We start from the raw sequence: 15,491 nt of genomic DNA, 5'->3' as shown, positions 1-15,491 counted from the left end.
TAGCTTTATGCCATTTTTATGTCTATCATGTTTGTATAACAGTCTAAAGAAAGATGAAAGAAAAAATATAAATTGAAGTAAATAAAAGCTTTGGTTGAGCTATACCTACCAAAGAAGGTAAGTATTTTGGTTGTTTAAGTCATTTTCACTTATCTAGTCTAGTTTCCATTTGTAAAATAAAAGCATATGTGTTACTTGGGCAGCTCTTCATCATATTAGAAAATCAGATTTTTAGAAAATCAGAATATTAGAAATTCAGAAAACCACCATTGGTAGTAGTTCTGATCATGTATTTAGCCATCATTTGAAAATTTATATTTTTTTAATTAACATATAATGTATTCTTTGCCCCAGGGGTCCAGGTCTGTGAATTGCCAGGTTTACATACTTCACAGCACTCACCATAGCACATACCTTCCCCAATGCCCATAACCCAATACCCCCTCCCCACAGCAACCCTCAGTTTATTTTGTGAGATTAAGAGTCTCTTATGGTTTATCTCCCTCCCGATCCCATCTTGTTTCATTTTTTCCTTCCCTACCCCCCAAACCTCCCACTCTATCTCTCAAATTCCTCATATCAGGGAGATCATATGATAATTGTCTTTCTCTGATTGACCTATTTTGCTCAACATAATGCCCTCTAGTTCCATCCAAGTCATTGCAAATGGCAAGATTTCATTTCTTTTGATGGCTGCATAGTATTCCATTATATATATATACCACACCTTCTTTATCCATTCATCTATTGATGAACATCTAGATTCTTTCCATAGTTTGGCTATTGTGGACATTGCTGCTATAAACATTCGGGTGCATGTGCCCCTTCGAATAACTACATTTGTTATCTTTAGGGTAAATACCCCATAGTGCAATTGGTGGGTCGTACTGGTTATGGGTCTGTTCAGGCTTTCTATTTCTTCCTGGTTCAGTTTTGGTAGTTTTTATGTCTCTAGGAATGCATCCATTTCTTCCAGATTCTCAAATTTGCTGGCGTATAGTTGCTCATAGTATGTTCTTAAAATTGTTTGTATTTCTTTGGTGTTGATTGTGATCTCTCCTATTTCATTCATGATTTTATTTATTTGGGTCCTTTCTCTCTCTTTTTGATAAATCTGGCCAGGGGTTTTTCAATCTTATTAATTCTTTCAAAGAACAAGCTCCTAGTTTTGTTGATTTGTTCTACTGTTTTTTTGGTTTCAATTTCATTGATTTCTGCTCTGATCTTTCTTATTTCTCCTCTCCTGCTGGGTTTAGACTTTCTTTGCTGTTCTTTCTCCAGCTCCTTTAAGTGTAGGGTTAGGTTGTGTATTTGAGACCTTTCTTGTTTCTTGAGAAAGGCTTGTATTGCTATATACTTTCCTCTCTGGACTGCTTTTGCTGTGTCCCACAGATTTTGAACAGTTGTGTTTTCATTATCATTTGTTTCCATGAATTTTTTCAATTCGTCTTTAATTTCCTGGTTGAGCCATTTATTCTTTAGTAGGATGCTCTTTAGCCTCCATGTATTTCGGTCCTTTCCACATTTCCTCTTGTGATTGAGTTCTAGCTTCAGAGCATTTTGGTCTGAAAATATGCGGGAAATGATCCCAATCTTTTGGTACCAGTTGAGACCTGATTTATGACCCAGGATGTGATCTATTCTGGAGAATGTTCCATGTGCACTAGAGAAGAATGTGTATTCTGTTGCTTTGGGATGGAATGTTCTGAATATATCTGTGATATCCATCTGGCCCAGTGTATCATTTAAGGCCTTTATTTCCTTGTTGATCTCTTGCTTGGATGATCTGTCCATTTCAGTGAGGGGGGTGTTAAAGTCCCCTACTATTATTGTATTATTGTCGATGTGTTTCTTTGATTTTGTTATTAATTGGTTTATATAGTTGGCTGCTCCCACATTAGGGGAATAGATATTTAAAATTGTTAGATCTTCTTGTTGGAGAGACCCTTTGAGAATGGTATAGTGTCCTTCCTCATCTCTTATAGTCTTTGGCTTAAAATCTAACTTATCTGATTTAAGGATTGCCACCCCAGCTTTCTTTTCATATGCATTAGCATGGTAAATTGTTTTCCCACCCTCTCATTCTAAATCTGGAGGTGTCTTTATGTCTAAAATGATTTTCTTGTAGACAGCATATGGATGGGTTTTGTTTTTTTAATCCATTCTGATACCCTGTGTCTTTTGATTGGGGCATTTAGTCCATTTACATTCAGGGTAACCCTTGAGAGATATTAATTTAGTGCCATTGTATCACCTGTAAGGTGACTGTTACTGTATACTGTCTCTGTTCCTTTCTGATCTACTACTTTCAGGCTCTCTCTTTGCTTAGAGGACCCCTTTCAATATTTTCTGTAGGACTGGTTTGATGTTTACAAATTCTTTTAGTTTTTGTTTGTCCTGGAAGCTTTTTATCTCTCCTTCTATTTTAAACGATAGCCTAGCTGGATATAGTATTCTTGGCTGCATGTTTTTCTCATTTAGTGCTCTGAATATGTTATGCCAGTTCTTTCTGGCCTGCCTGGTCTCTGGATAAGTCTGCTGCCAATCTAATATTTTTACCATTTTATGTTATAGACTTCTTGTCCCAAGCTGCTTTCAGGATTTTCTCTCTGTCATTAAGACTTCTAAGTTTTACCATTAGATGATGGGGTTTGGACCTATTTTCATTGATTTTGAGGGGGGCTCCCTGTGTCTCCCAAATTTTCATACTTGTTCCTTTGCCATATTAAGAAATTTTCTACAATAATTTGCTCCAATATACCTTCTGCACCTCTCTCTCTTCTTCTTCTGGAATCCCAATTATTCTAATATTGTTTCATCTTATGGTATCACTTATCTCTTGAATTCTCCCCTCATGGTCCAGTAGTTGTTTGTCTCTCTTTTGCTCAGCTTCTTATTCTCTGTCATTTGGTCTTCTATATCACTAACTCTCTCTTCTCCCCCATTTATCCTAGCAGTAAGAGCCTCCATTTTTTTTATTGCACCTCGTTAATAGCTTTTTAAATTTCAGCTTGGTTAGATTTTAGTTCTTTTATTTCTCCAGAAAGGGCTTTTATTTCCTCCAGACAGGGTTTCTCTAATATCTTCCATGCCTTTTTTGAGCCCTGCTAGCACCTTGGTAAACGATGGTTCTGAACTCTAGATCTGACATATTACCAATGTCTATATTGATTAGGTGCCTAGCCATCAGTACTATCTCTTGTTCTTTTTTGTGTGTGTGTGTGTGGTGAGTTTTTCGGCCTTGTCATTTTATCCAGATAAGAATATATGAACGAAAGTACAAAATACTAAAAGGTTGGCAAAGACCCCAGAAAAATGTACTGTAACCAAATCAGAAGAGACCCCAAATCAGGGGGAGAAGAAAGGGGGTAAAAGGAAATTTTTAAAAAAATTTTTTTAAATTAAAAAATATATATATTATATATATTTTTTAAATTTAATTTAATTTTAATTTTATATATATATATATATATATATATATATATATATGAGAATATGACTGGTGAATAGAACAGAGCCACCCACTTGATTTTGGGTGTATTTTGGTCTCTTAGAAGAAACTACCTCCCAAAATTTTAGAGAAAGAAATACTTATATATATACGAAAGTAAGGGTAAACATGATGAAGGGATGGAATATGACTATAAAGATGAAAATTTAAAAAAAAATTCTAAAAAAGGAATTGATAAGATATATTGGTTGGAAAAAGAAAGAAATCTAAAGTGGAGAGAATTTGCTCAGGCCAGAGACTAGATCAAAGCCCTGTGCTAGATTTAGGGTTTATTTTGATCTACTAGAAGAAATTGTATCCCAAAATTTTTTAGAAGGAAAAAACCCTATATGCGTACAAAAAATAAAGTTAGATACAATGAAGGATAAAATATGACTATAATAATGAAGGTTTAAAAAAATTTTTTAGAAAGGTATAATGAAGGTTTAAAAATATTTTTTAGAAAGGTATTGTTAAGATAAACTAGTTTAAAAATATTAAAAGAGGAAAAGTTAAAAAATTAGAATAAGAAAAAAATAAAGTTAAAAATTTTAATTAACTTTGCAAGACTAAAGAATCATGGGGAGAAAGCCACGAATTCCATGCTTTGCTTTCCTCTCTTCTGGAATTCCGTTGTTCTCCTTGATCAATGAGCTTGGTCTTGGCTGGATGTTCTTGCTGATCTTCTGGGGGAGGGGCCTATTGTAATGATTCTCAAATGTCTTTGGCTGAGGCAGAATTGCACTGCCCTTGCCAGGGGCTGGGCTAGGTAATCTGCTCGGATTCACTCTCGGGAGCTTTTGTTCCCTGAACATTTTCTGTAGAGCTCTGGAGGACGGGAATGAAAATGGCGGCCTCCCAATCTCTGGCCCAGAAGAGCCAAGAGCTTGGGGCCCCACTCCTCTGTGCACCCTTGGAGAAAAGCAGTCAATCACTCCCATGTCTCTGGTCTCCTGCTGTACTCCGTGCTCACCCGACCTGTGACCGAGCATTTCTCTCTCTGGCACAGATCCCCGTCTGGAGTCTCCAAACCCAGCAGATTTCTGCCACTCTGCTCTTCTGGCAGATGAAGATGGATGTACCCGGATCTGCCACTTGTGGGGTCCCTGCTCAAAGAGCAGTGGTCCATCTGTGTCACAGATCACAGTTTAAAATAACCCTGAGCTGAGAGCTCACTCCTTAGCCCTGTGTCTGTAGCCGGCTTCCCTGCTCTAATACCTGCGAGCTCTGCTACACTCAGACACCCCCCATCCTTCTGTGAACCCCATGGGACTTGAGACCACACTGTCCCCATGAGGGCTCCACCCCCGCTTGGCCTCTGGAGTAATGTCCCTCAGTGGAGCAGACTTCTAAAAGTTATGATTTTGTGTTCCATTGTCCCGCCTCTTGCCGGGAGCCAGCCCCTCCCCATTCGGCCTATGTTCCTGTTGGTTCGGATTCACTTCTCCACATGTCCTACCTTTCAGAAAGTGGTCGATTTTCTGTTTCTAGAATTGCTGCTCTTCTTCGCTTTGATCTCCTGTTGGGTTTGTAGGTGATCAGAATGGTTTGATTACTATCTAGCTGAACTCCTGGACCTGATGTCATCTCAGTCTGCTACTCCTCTGCCGTCTTGACTCCTCAGTCTCTGAAAATTTCTATTTTTTTAAACCTCTGTTTCAAGAAAACTCCTGAGGGATGCTTTAGTGTGTTAGTACTGAAGATGTTTGTGTCCTAGACATGCTTACTTAAAGCAAGAGATGATAACAAAATACATCTCATGCTTAGATAATTTATTTTGGTTTTTTGTTCAGAGACCTGATATTTCACTGTAGGGATAGACCTAATTTATCACATGCCTATGCTATTTGGTCTTCCTTTGAACTAATTCTGTTTAAGTACGCCATCTCTCAAATACAGAAGGTAAATGGAGTGGAAATTATTTAGACTACAAATTCTAAGACTTTTTTGGATTGGCTGGAAATGTAGTAAGTATCTTACAAGTACGATTTAGAATGATGTTCATCTGTGGGAATAATGCTTCGTGAAGAATGTGAATCTTCCATGGTAGTTTCTCCTTACTAGTTGAGAATTACTGGGAAGTAGCATTCAAGGGAACTGTTAAATCAAGGCAGATTTTCTCGAAACGGAATTATACTGTGAACAAAGCAAGGATATATTAGCATGTGTAGGCACATAAAGACATCCTCTTAAATAAGAGGCCATGTCCTGGGAGAGCCAGCTGATTCCCCTTTGAGGACAAGTGTTTTTCACATTCCTACTTTCAGAGATGTTAAATCAAGCATGACTTGAGTCAATTATTACACAAGTAAAACACTAGTTTTAGTTTGTGAGTGCTTTTCTTCTGAGAAAGTATGTTATTTTCAGCTTTCTCAAAAGACAGCTTGGTCTACATTGATGTTCTGGTATACTATTGTTTAGACCAAAAGACCCACACAAGTACAAAATAAAAAAAAAATTATAAATGTATTTTAATATGCAAATATTCTCTCAGAACTGAAGCATGGTAGAATTGTGCTTACACCGTAGAACCCAAATTGCAATTTTTCATTCCTTGTTATAAGGTAATAAGATAACCATTACGTTTTGAGGAAAAATATCTTTCCCAAATATAAATTTTTTTGAATAAATTGGCAAAATTTATATGAATTTTGGGAACAGATTATGTCTGAAGTTGAGGCAGCATTCATCTAAAAAAATTGCACAAGTTTAGGGGAATGCTTCCCTCAGGTAAGCTGCCTGCTGGAATTCCATTTGCATTTCCTGTTGACCTCACTGTTCCCCATCCTGAGTAAAGTAGCTAAGAAAGAATGGAAGTTCTGAGTTTCAAATCCACTCATCCCTGCTTTTAGAAGGGACCCTATTTCAGCAAGAAAACTGGAATTGATGTGTTCTATTTAAAAATCTTTTGGGGAACAGAAAAACTTAAATCTCCTTCAAAATCTGTTCCCACATTTATAAGGTGTAACAGTGTCTGTTACATGAGCTTCTCTACAGAAGGAGATATATAGTTGCATTGTATTCTCAGCCTTAAAAAAAAAGTGTACTTATTTATGCCAGAGATTAGGTTAACCCAAAATGAGCATAATATGTTATACTTTTTCCTGAGACTGTAAGATGATTCCTGGAGATTTGTGTGTTACCTATTTGTGCAGTCAGAATTTAGATAAATATTTAAATCCTTTTCAACATTCTGCTCTCTTATTTAAAAACCCTGATTTTTAGGAGTCATCCTCACAGGGAATTTAAATAGTTCATCTCTGTTCCCCTTTTTCTTCTCCTGAGTGAATTTAGGGGAAAACTGATCATTATCCTAAATAATGAGCGGTTTCATTTCTTCTCTTTTGCAAGGTGCATTACATAGGACCCTGTTCTTGTAAGATCAATTTTCTGTTCTTTTCATCATTTTGGTTACACGGGTTATAGAGCCTAGATCCTCAGCTTAATATACCCATGGCAACATGGGAATGTAAGCTATAACCTTGAGAATAAGTTTTCCCAGTGGGACCACATTTGCTATACCATTCTTATCAGTTGGTGAAAGTTTGATAAAGCATTTGAATAGTTTGTAGGTAGGTTTTACTTATTTATTATGAAGTTTTCTCCAACCATTTCATCATAATGTCAACAACAAAAAACTCTTTTTTCAGTTTTTTAAAAACTTCTAAATAGTAAATGATTTCAGTGCAACTTTCAAGCATAGTTTATTACTCTAGTCTTTACCTTTCAAAAAAAAAATCGGGTGATCTCATAGTTTAAAATATCAAAGGGAATTCAGGCATTGTTAGTAAATTTGTAAACACTTCTGAGATTACAAAGGAAATTCCTTTGCTCCTTCCAAAAAGAAGAAAAAAAAAAAAAAAGAAAAAACCGTATGATGAAATTAACCCTTATCTAAAAAATAAAATAAAAGATAAAAATTAGTTAACTGTCCAGAAAGAATAAGGGATACTGTAGTGGGAACACTAAGCATGAGGCCATGAGCATCTTATTTAATTCTTATAACTTAACATGCAAGATGGTCATCTTAATACCTATGATGCAAAGCATACGTAGCATGCAGTGTTTGGCATCAAACAAGCACTGTGTTAGTGTCCTTATGTACCGTTCCTTTGTCAGCATCAGCATTGTCACAGGGCGCCTGGGTGGCTCAGTCGGTTAAGCTTCTACCTTCTGCTCAGGTGGTGATCCTGGGGTCCTGGGATCAAGTCCCACATCAGGCTCCCTGCTCAGTGGAGAGCCTTCTTCTCCCTCTCCCTCTGCCTGCTGCTCCCCCTACTTGTATGCTCTCTCCCTATCTCTCGCTATCAAATAAGTAAATAAATCTTTTTTAAAAAACCCAAAAACAAAAAACATTGTCACTTTAGAAAGATAGTGATGCTAAGATGACCACATCTAGAACAAGTGCTCATGAGAATGGGTCTACACGGGATTTCCACTAGAAAACACCTCGGCATCCTCTCTCTGAAACTCATCCTTTCTTCCTTTTTTTTTTTTTTTTAAGATTTTATTTATTTATTTGACACAGAGAGAGATCACAAGTAGGCAGAGAGGCAGGCAGAGGGAGAGGAGGAAGCAGTCTCCCTGCTGAGCAGAGAGCCTGATGCGGGACTCAATCCCAGGACCCTGAGATTATGACCTGAGCCGAAGGCAGAGGCTTAACCCACTGAGCCACCCAGGTGCCCTGAAACTCATCCTTTCTAAGTATCATATGGTTTTTGACTTCTCAGTGTGTCTGTCTGTCCAAAAGTCTCTACATCACCTTCCATTTTTCATAAAATATTTTGTAGAATTTTAGAAAGAAAAAGAACACAGAGATCAGCTGTTTCAGTCTCCACAGGTACAGATCTGAAAGACAGGTCTACGTACAATGACTTCAATTATTCATTACAGAAATCCAGATGTAATAACGTACTTGTGATGATAAGCATAGTGCACATTAATTCAGAGAAATTCGTAAAATAATAACGAATACAAAGGAGAAAATTTAATTGGTCTGTAAATGTATCACAGAGAGATACCAATAATGTTTCCCTGTATCTGCATCCAAACTCGTGTTTATAGTAGACACACACGCAAACACACGCACGTTAAGAAAATTGGCATCGGGCTATAAATATTTTTCACCCCTTTTTCTCTTAATATATATAACACATCTCTTTCTGCACTGCTAAATACCTGTCTAAAATGTGGCCATTAGTAGCTGCAACAAATTCCTTTATTTCATAATTCATGTGACATGTCTGAACACTGGTTTGTCATGTTGGTTGCTTTTCCTATTAATTATCAGTAAATCGGTGCTGAACATCTTTCTTTATAAATGTTGACACAACTCTTTAAAAATGAATATGTGGCCATTGACGGTTAATAGTTCTTTTGTGTGTACTTTGACAAATTGCTGTCTCTAAAGGTTGTACCAATTTATTTCCCCACAAGCTTTTTATTAGATATCCCGTTTCCCCAGATGCTCCCAGATGCTATTATCATTTTTAAACTTTGCAAATTTGATCAGCAGAACATGATATTTCATTGTTGCCTCAATATTCTTTTGATTACCAGAAAGTTTTCACATTGTCATGTATTCGTAGGTCAAGTGTCATTTCCATAATTTCTCGTTAAATAGCTTTATTAAGCAATTCTCCCCTTCTGCTTATGTCCCTCCAAATTCTTTTCCTCAGCGTGCAGAGATCTTCCCGGATAAACATACAGTTCTCACTAGTACCATTCATACTTGTTGGTTTCTCTCTGCTCCAACTTTAACACTGAATTTCCATCTGAATCTCTAGGCTGCTGACCTTCTCCAACATGCCTCACCTTTTCTGTGCCTTCAGAGCTTAAAGAGCATAACATTTCCAGCAAGAAAACCCAGAAAATCTGCTCCTGCCTTCACGGTTCTTTTATTTGGGAACATAAAGCAATATGAGATCTTAGTAATATGAAAGTTAGTTTTACACACACACAGAATTCTTGTCCAAGAAACCACGCAGGAAACCTGCGGACCTAACTTGAAATGGTTCTTCTCTAAGTTAACAATAACTACTACTTCTGAGTCCTTGAGAACACTCCACTTTATTCTTCTCGCTATCCCTACATTATCTGCTGCTTTATTCACATCCATCCCTTTCTTATCAGCATCTGCTGTCTTCAATTTATTGACACTGTTCCTGCTACAACTTGCCTTCGCTTTGTTCGTTGTTACTACTGTTCACAGCTCAATAAGAAATGTTAGCATTTTCAATGATAAAAGTCACAGCTAATTTGGAGAGTCAATATATTTTACATAGTCAGAGATTCAGTGAACTCTTAGAGGACCGTTGTATCTAGTTTGTCATATGTGGTCTCTTTATAAGCATTATAGGCCAGGTAGCAATTTTTCAAAGAATTTGACCAAAATTATGTTTACAGACTTAAAAAAAAAAAAAAAGAACCTTAACAAACAAAAGAGAGATGATTTGTTTTTTACTCCGCAGAATGTCTTAAGTTTTAATTGTCAGAGAACATAATAGCATAGACCAGTACTGTCTAATGGAACTTTCTGCACTGATAAAATATTCTAAATTTAAACTGTTCAGTATTGGTCTTACTGGTCCATGTGGCTACCAGCACTAGAAATGTGGCTAGTGACATTTGGGAATTGAATTTTTAATTTTATTTCCTTAATTAATTTTAATTTAAAGAGATACATGTGACTAGTGGTTACCATATTGGACAGGGTAATAATAGGCCATGTAAGCATATTTAAATAAAATATTATATTGCAGATGTAATATTTACAGAATATATATTTTATTTCTTCCTTGCCTTGAAAAAAACCTTAGAACTTTTGATATGATTAAATAATACATTTTCAAATATAAATATTTCTTTATAACTGATCTTCCCCCCAATAAAACCATTTGTAATTTTGATTGGCTAGTAGGATACCTCCATTATAATTACTTAGCAACTGTAATTAAAAAAAAACAGTCATGTTGATGACTATGGAGGAAATGAACAATCTGGAAAAAACTGAAGATATTTTTTCTTTCATAACTCAATTAAATCTCTTTTAGAAGAACTGAGCCTCTCTTGTTATTCTCAAAGTTACCAGGTTCTTTTCGTTCATTTAAGGACACACTGATCCACAAATCCTTTAGTAAATTGGGTCATCTTACCTTCTTGGTCCTCAAAATGGAAAGCACTTCAAAATTATTCATTTTATAGCAGATAAAATTGCTTCTCTTTCCAGCCCAGCTTCCTCAGGTGCTTTGGTTCCCACATAAGCTTTTGCCCACTCAAACCTCAACAAAAGGAAAAAGAAATCATGACATTTTCTCCATAAAATATCCTCTCATAAAACTCTTCCAAGATAGAAAGTGTTATGCAAAGTGATGTTCTGTTGTTTAATACATTATTACAAACATACCCTATTTGGTATGCTTGATTTTTTTTAGAAAGAAGCAAGTATTTAAGAATTTTCTGGATGTTAGAAATCACTGATTAGTTTATTTAACATATTTTAGAATGTTTTTTAGAATCTATGAACAAAACAGAATTCTTTCAGGGACTTGTGGCTAAACTGTGTGTTTTTTTTTAAATCTTTTCATTCATTTATTCATTGCCTTTTTATCCTATACCAATATCAGGTAAAATAAAATTTTACCAATACAGAGATGGTGTATCTCAATTTAATCAGTAATTTCTAATGTAAAATACTAAAAGTCACAGAAAGGACTTCAATACATTACTAAAAATTCAAGACATTTAAACATTTATGTATTTAGGGGTGCCTGGGTGGCTCAGTGGGTTAACCCTCTGCCTTCAGCTCGGGTCATGATCTCAGAGTCCTGGGATCGAGCCCAGCATTGGACTCTCTGCTCAGCAGGGAACCTGCTTCACCCCCTCTCTCTGCCTACTTGTGATCTCTGTCAAATAAATAAATAAATAAAATCTTTTTTAAAAATTTGATGTATTTTATAAATATCTATTGAGTACCTATTAGGCTAGGATTTATTGGTCTGAGGAAAAGAAACCCAAATTAATGTACCTTTATTTCATTCAGTAAAGTGAATCAAAAGCTCATTTTTGCAGTGGTTACCTTACTATGGAAGGAATAAGAAAGTAGTCAAAATAGTTCTCAAAAATAATCTGAATAGAAAAATCTAATTTTTATATCAAAGTTATCTGCCCTTTTTAATTTTAAATTATGGCCTCAGATTCAATTTTCTTCTTTTCTCTATCATGTTTGCCTTCAAATTTATACTTTCCTTTGCTTTAATTATTTCTCATTTTTTCCCTATTACATAGTGATTATTTCTATTTAATTTACACTTCCCTACTACACAGAGAATATTTCCATTTTTAACTAACACTGTTTGGATACCTTTATAAACATGTCCAAATGTTAATTTTTCCAGTTGGATTTTTTATAGGAAGTTTAGTTTCTTGGAAATGTAGGCGATTTTTCTTACATAAGTGCCAAACATCTGCATGATTTAGCACTAAAAGATTTTAAAAACTTGATTTTAAAAATGAGAAATCTTACTGCATTTCACCCAATTGGATTGAAGAATGTCATAATATTACCAATGTACATTATAGAATCTCCCCATAAGTCTGAGGAATAAAGAGGTATGTTCCCCTAGAGGAAGCACCATGTTCAGAGGAACAGTTCCTAGGTCGATGGGAGCCATGATATTAAGCCTGTCATCCACAGGTCACACCAGCCCACTCAGATAATGCTTGACCACTTACTGTCCCAGTGTTCGTTCTGGTTCTCTTCTTGCACAGAGAGATTACTGAAGTCAGAACATGCATCTTGTTTAAGTCCTTAGTCAATACATGTGGAAGGAGGAGAAAAGTGAAGATTGGTTTTAGATGTCATTTCTGATTTTCAATATGCTTGTTTAAGTAACTTATGAAATCTGGCCATTTGGGTTTTAGTAATGGCCTAAAACTTCACAAGCAGTGAGGAAAGATGAGAAGAAAATCTAAGAGGCACAGATTAATACTCCATGACCCTCTAAATTTTATGTTGTCTTAGCTGAAATTAATTACATTATTATTTAATAGAATTAGAACTACAAAAGGAATAAAGAAATGTTTGAAGCAAAGCATCTTCTATCTGTAGATGCTTGATGTAATGACGCCAACCTGCTATTTTGGATAGTGGATTACATTTTTGTAAATCACTGCTGTAACGGTCTTTCTCTCTCTCTCTTTCTTTTTCCTCAAGAGTCTCTCTCTCTCTCTCTCTCTCTCTTTTTTTTTTTCCCCATGTCTTCATGGTGGGAATGAACTTGTATTTGCACAGTACATACTCTTTAAAGAGTTCTCACTGAATAGTGCTGTGTTGTGGTCTCATTTGGAACTTGAAAAGAAATAACCATTTGGGGCCAGTCACAAAGCATTGGCAATGTATAAGTAAGGCCATGCTAGCAAATCATTCACTTGACAGTTCAGACAATATTAAAATATTTATATAAATGGAAGAATCCGCCAATTTAGGAAATTACTCATACATTCTCTATGTGAATGTTAGCTTTAAAGACGGGCAAATAAACTAGATCATGGCTAACCAGGCCACAGGGTACTCATTAAACTGTGTTCATTTCGGCCAGAGTGAATATTGATTGGGAGAGGATTCCTGGTGTTTCCACATGATTACTCTGTTCCCTCCTGTTAATATTGCTTGGAATGTTTAAAAAATGCAGTTCATTAGTTATACTTTGAATCATATCACCTTAAGATTTTGGATACTAAACTTTATTCTCTACATGTTAGTCTGCTCGGAGATTTAGTTTCTTTTATTATTTTTTTTAATTTTTAAAAGCCCCTAACGGGTATTATAGTCAAACTTGGTTTTGTAAAGTTGTAAGAAAACAGTTATAGCTGTGTCAATACTACTAAGACTGAGTTTTTGGTACAACATTATTTTGGCTGACTTTCTAAAGAAGACAGATGAGCTAAATACATTTCTGGAATCAAATGAAAGCTTCTAGTATTGGCAGGAGCTACCAGTAAATACATTCCTAATTACTTATTTCTGATAGGGGTATCTCTGAAATACAACAAAAATGACCATTTGGAAGCTGTCATTAATTGGCAGGTCATCAAGCAAAAATCATTCTCATTAATTTTAGTTTTGTTAAACTCATTTAATCCCCATAGTTGGAGGGGTCTGAGCAGGTGATAGAATTAGCATAGCAAGGGGCACCTGGGTGGCTCAGTGGGTTAAAGCCTCTGTCTTTGGCTCAGGTCATGATCCCAGGGTCCTGGGATCGAGCCCCCCCTGGGAACGAGCCCCACATCGGGCTCTCTGCTCAGCAGGGAACCTGCTTCCCTTCCTTTCTCTCTGCCTACTTGTGATCTCTGTCTGTCAAATAAATAAATAAAATCTTTAAAAAAAAAAAAAAGAATTAGCATAGCAAAAAAGGTCACCTTCCCTTAACCCCATATGCATAATCAATAATTAACTTCCAGAGGCTTCACAGTCATTATGTCAGTAGTTTGAGATTTTCAAAGTATAATATGAAATGAAGAGAAAACTAGTATTTTAAGCACCTACAAATATGATAGAGCAAACTTGAGTGTGAGGGACTTAAAAAACCCCCACCCCAGTGATCTCATGACAAAGCTATGTTATTTTGTGTTATTTATTTCCAAGAATAAAATTATTTAGTAAAATATAAGGGAAAGCAGTATATAGCAAGGTGTATTATGTAGACAAAGTAGAACATGGGTAATCCTTTTATGTGCCTTAAAACTTAAAAAAAAAAAAGTGTGCCTCAAGAAACCTTATAAATACCATGAAATTAATATTTTCTCTAATGTTGATAAACTTTATACCTTGAAAATTATATATGCACCTTTCCCTTATATCAAAAAGAAATGAATTAGATTATGGTTCTTAAGCAGTGTTTTCCAATCTGATAAACCTGAAGATGCATTTGGCAAATGGCTCTAGAACCTCTCCAACCCCCTTGGGGCCACCCTTCTTCCTCTTTGGGAGTAGAATTTCATGGTGAATCATCAGAAATGAGTGAAAAGCTATGAAAGGATAAAGTGTAAAGATATGTTTAGGTTATAAGTAGATATTTAACTTTGCTCCTGGATGTGTAGGTATATCTACATTTCCTGAACACTCTTAATAAAAGACACCTCACTATCTCCTGGACACCATATTCTTGCTCTATGTCCTAGAAGAGATCACTGTTGGGTCAATTGACCTTAGTCAGAATTTTAATTCTCAAAGCTAATGTCGAAGACAATTTTTGGAAACCTTATTTCCAAGCCTTCGTGTGTCTTCAGTGAGTTTTGGTCTATAGAAATAGACCATTACACACAGCATGTGACCAGTGTGATGTATGGTTGACCTACTGAACATGTATTGAGCACTTGCGGTATGAAAGGGATTGTTCTAACCAATTTGCATTTATTATATCATTTTAGTTGTCAAAACGACTCAGTGGTATAGGTACTATTACCTCTATTTCATGGATGAGGGAACTGAGATACAGAGAGGCTGACAAAGGATCCCAGGGTCACACAGATACCAATCTAGAAGCAATGCTAGCATTTGAACCACCCAACACTGTTCAAGAACGTGTACTATCAACCATGATGACATATGACATCCCAAGATTAGAGACCATGATATTTTTCTCAATAAACTTATAGCTTCCCGAATAATTCCTGAGAGATATGATAGTATTCAGGAAATGGCTTTCTGTCATCACAGGCATTTCAAGAGCTAAATAAAATGCTGATAACATTACTTTTCCACTTCTATTTACCAAACTCAGACATACTCATTAACATAAAGCTCAGGTCTTTTTTTAATAGGAGATTTTAAGTATATTTCATCAAGTCTTGATTATAATAAAATGTTTGCCATATTTATCTGACATTTAATTATTAAACCTTGTGTCAGAGTCTCTCATCTAGCCTTTTCCTCAGGGATACTGTTGAATTTGCTGATGAATGATTATAAATTCATTCATGCGATATAAGTACTAATTAT

At 35.8% G+C, this 15,491-nt stretch overlaps 1 protein-coding gene across 2 annotated transcripts in view; it reads left to right on the top strand.

Annotated features, from left to right (window-relative positions):
- LOC111155565 (plexin domain containing 2) overlaps positions 1-15,491 on the top strand; it is a 462,074-nt gene that overhangs the window by 336,149 nt on the left and 110,434 nt on the right. The gene's annotated exons all lie outside the window — the stretch shown is intronic.

This window comes from Enhydra lutris, unplaced genomic scaffold, assembly GCF_002288905.1.
Source record: "Enhydra lutris kenyoni isolate GAN:26980312 unplaced genomic scaffold, ASM228890v2 scaffoldscaffold42, whole genome shotgun sequence".
Classification (NCBI taxonomy): domain Eukaryota; kingdom Metazoa; phylum Chordata; class Mammalia; order Carnivora; family Mustelidae; genus Enhydra; species Enhydra lutris.
Note: the sequence above shows the minus strand (reverse complement) of the source record. Positions and strands in the feature narration are given on the sequence as shown.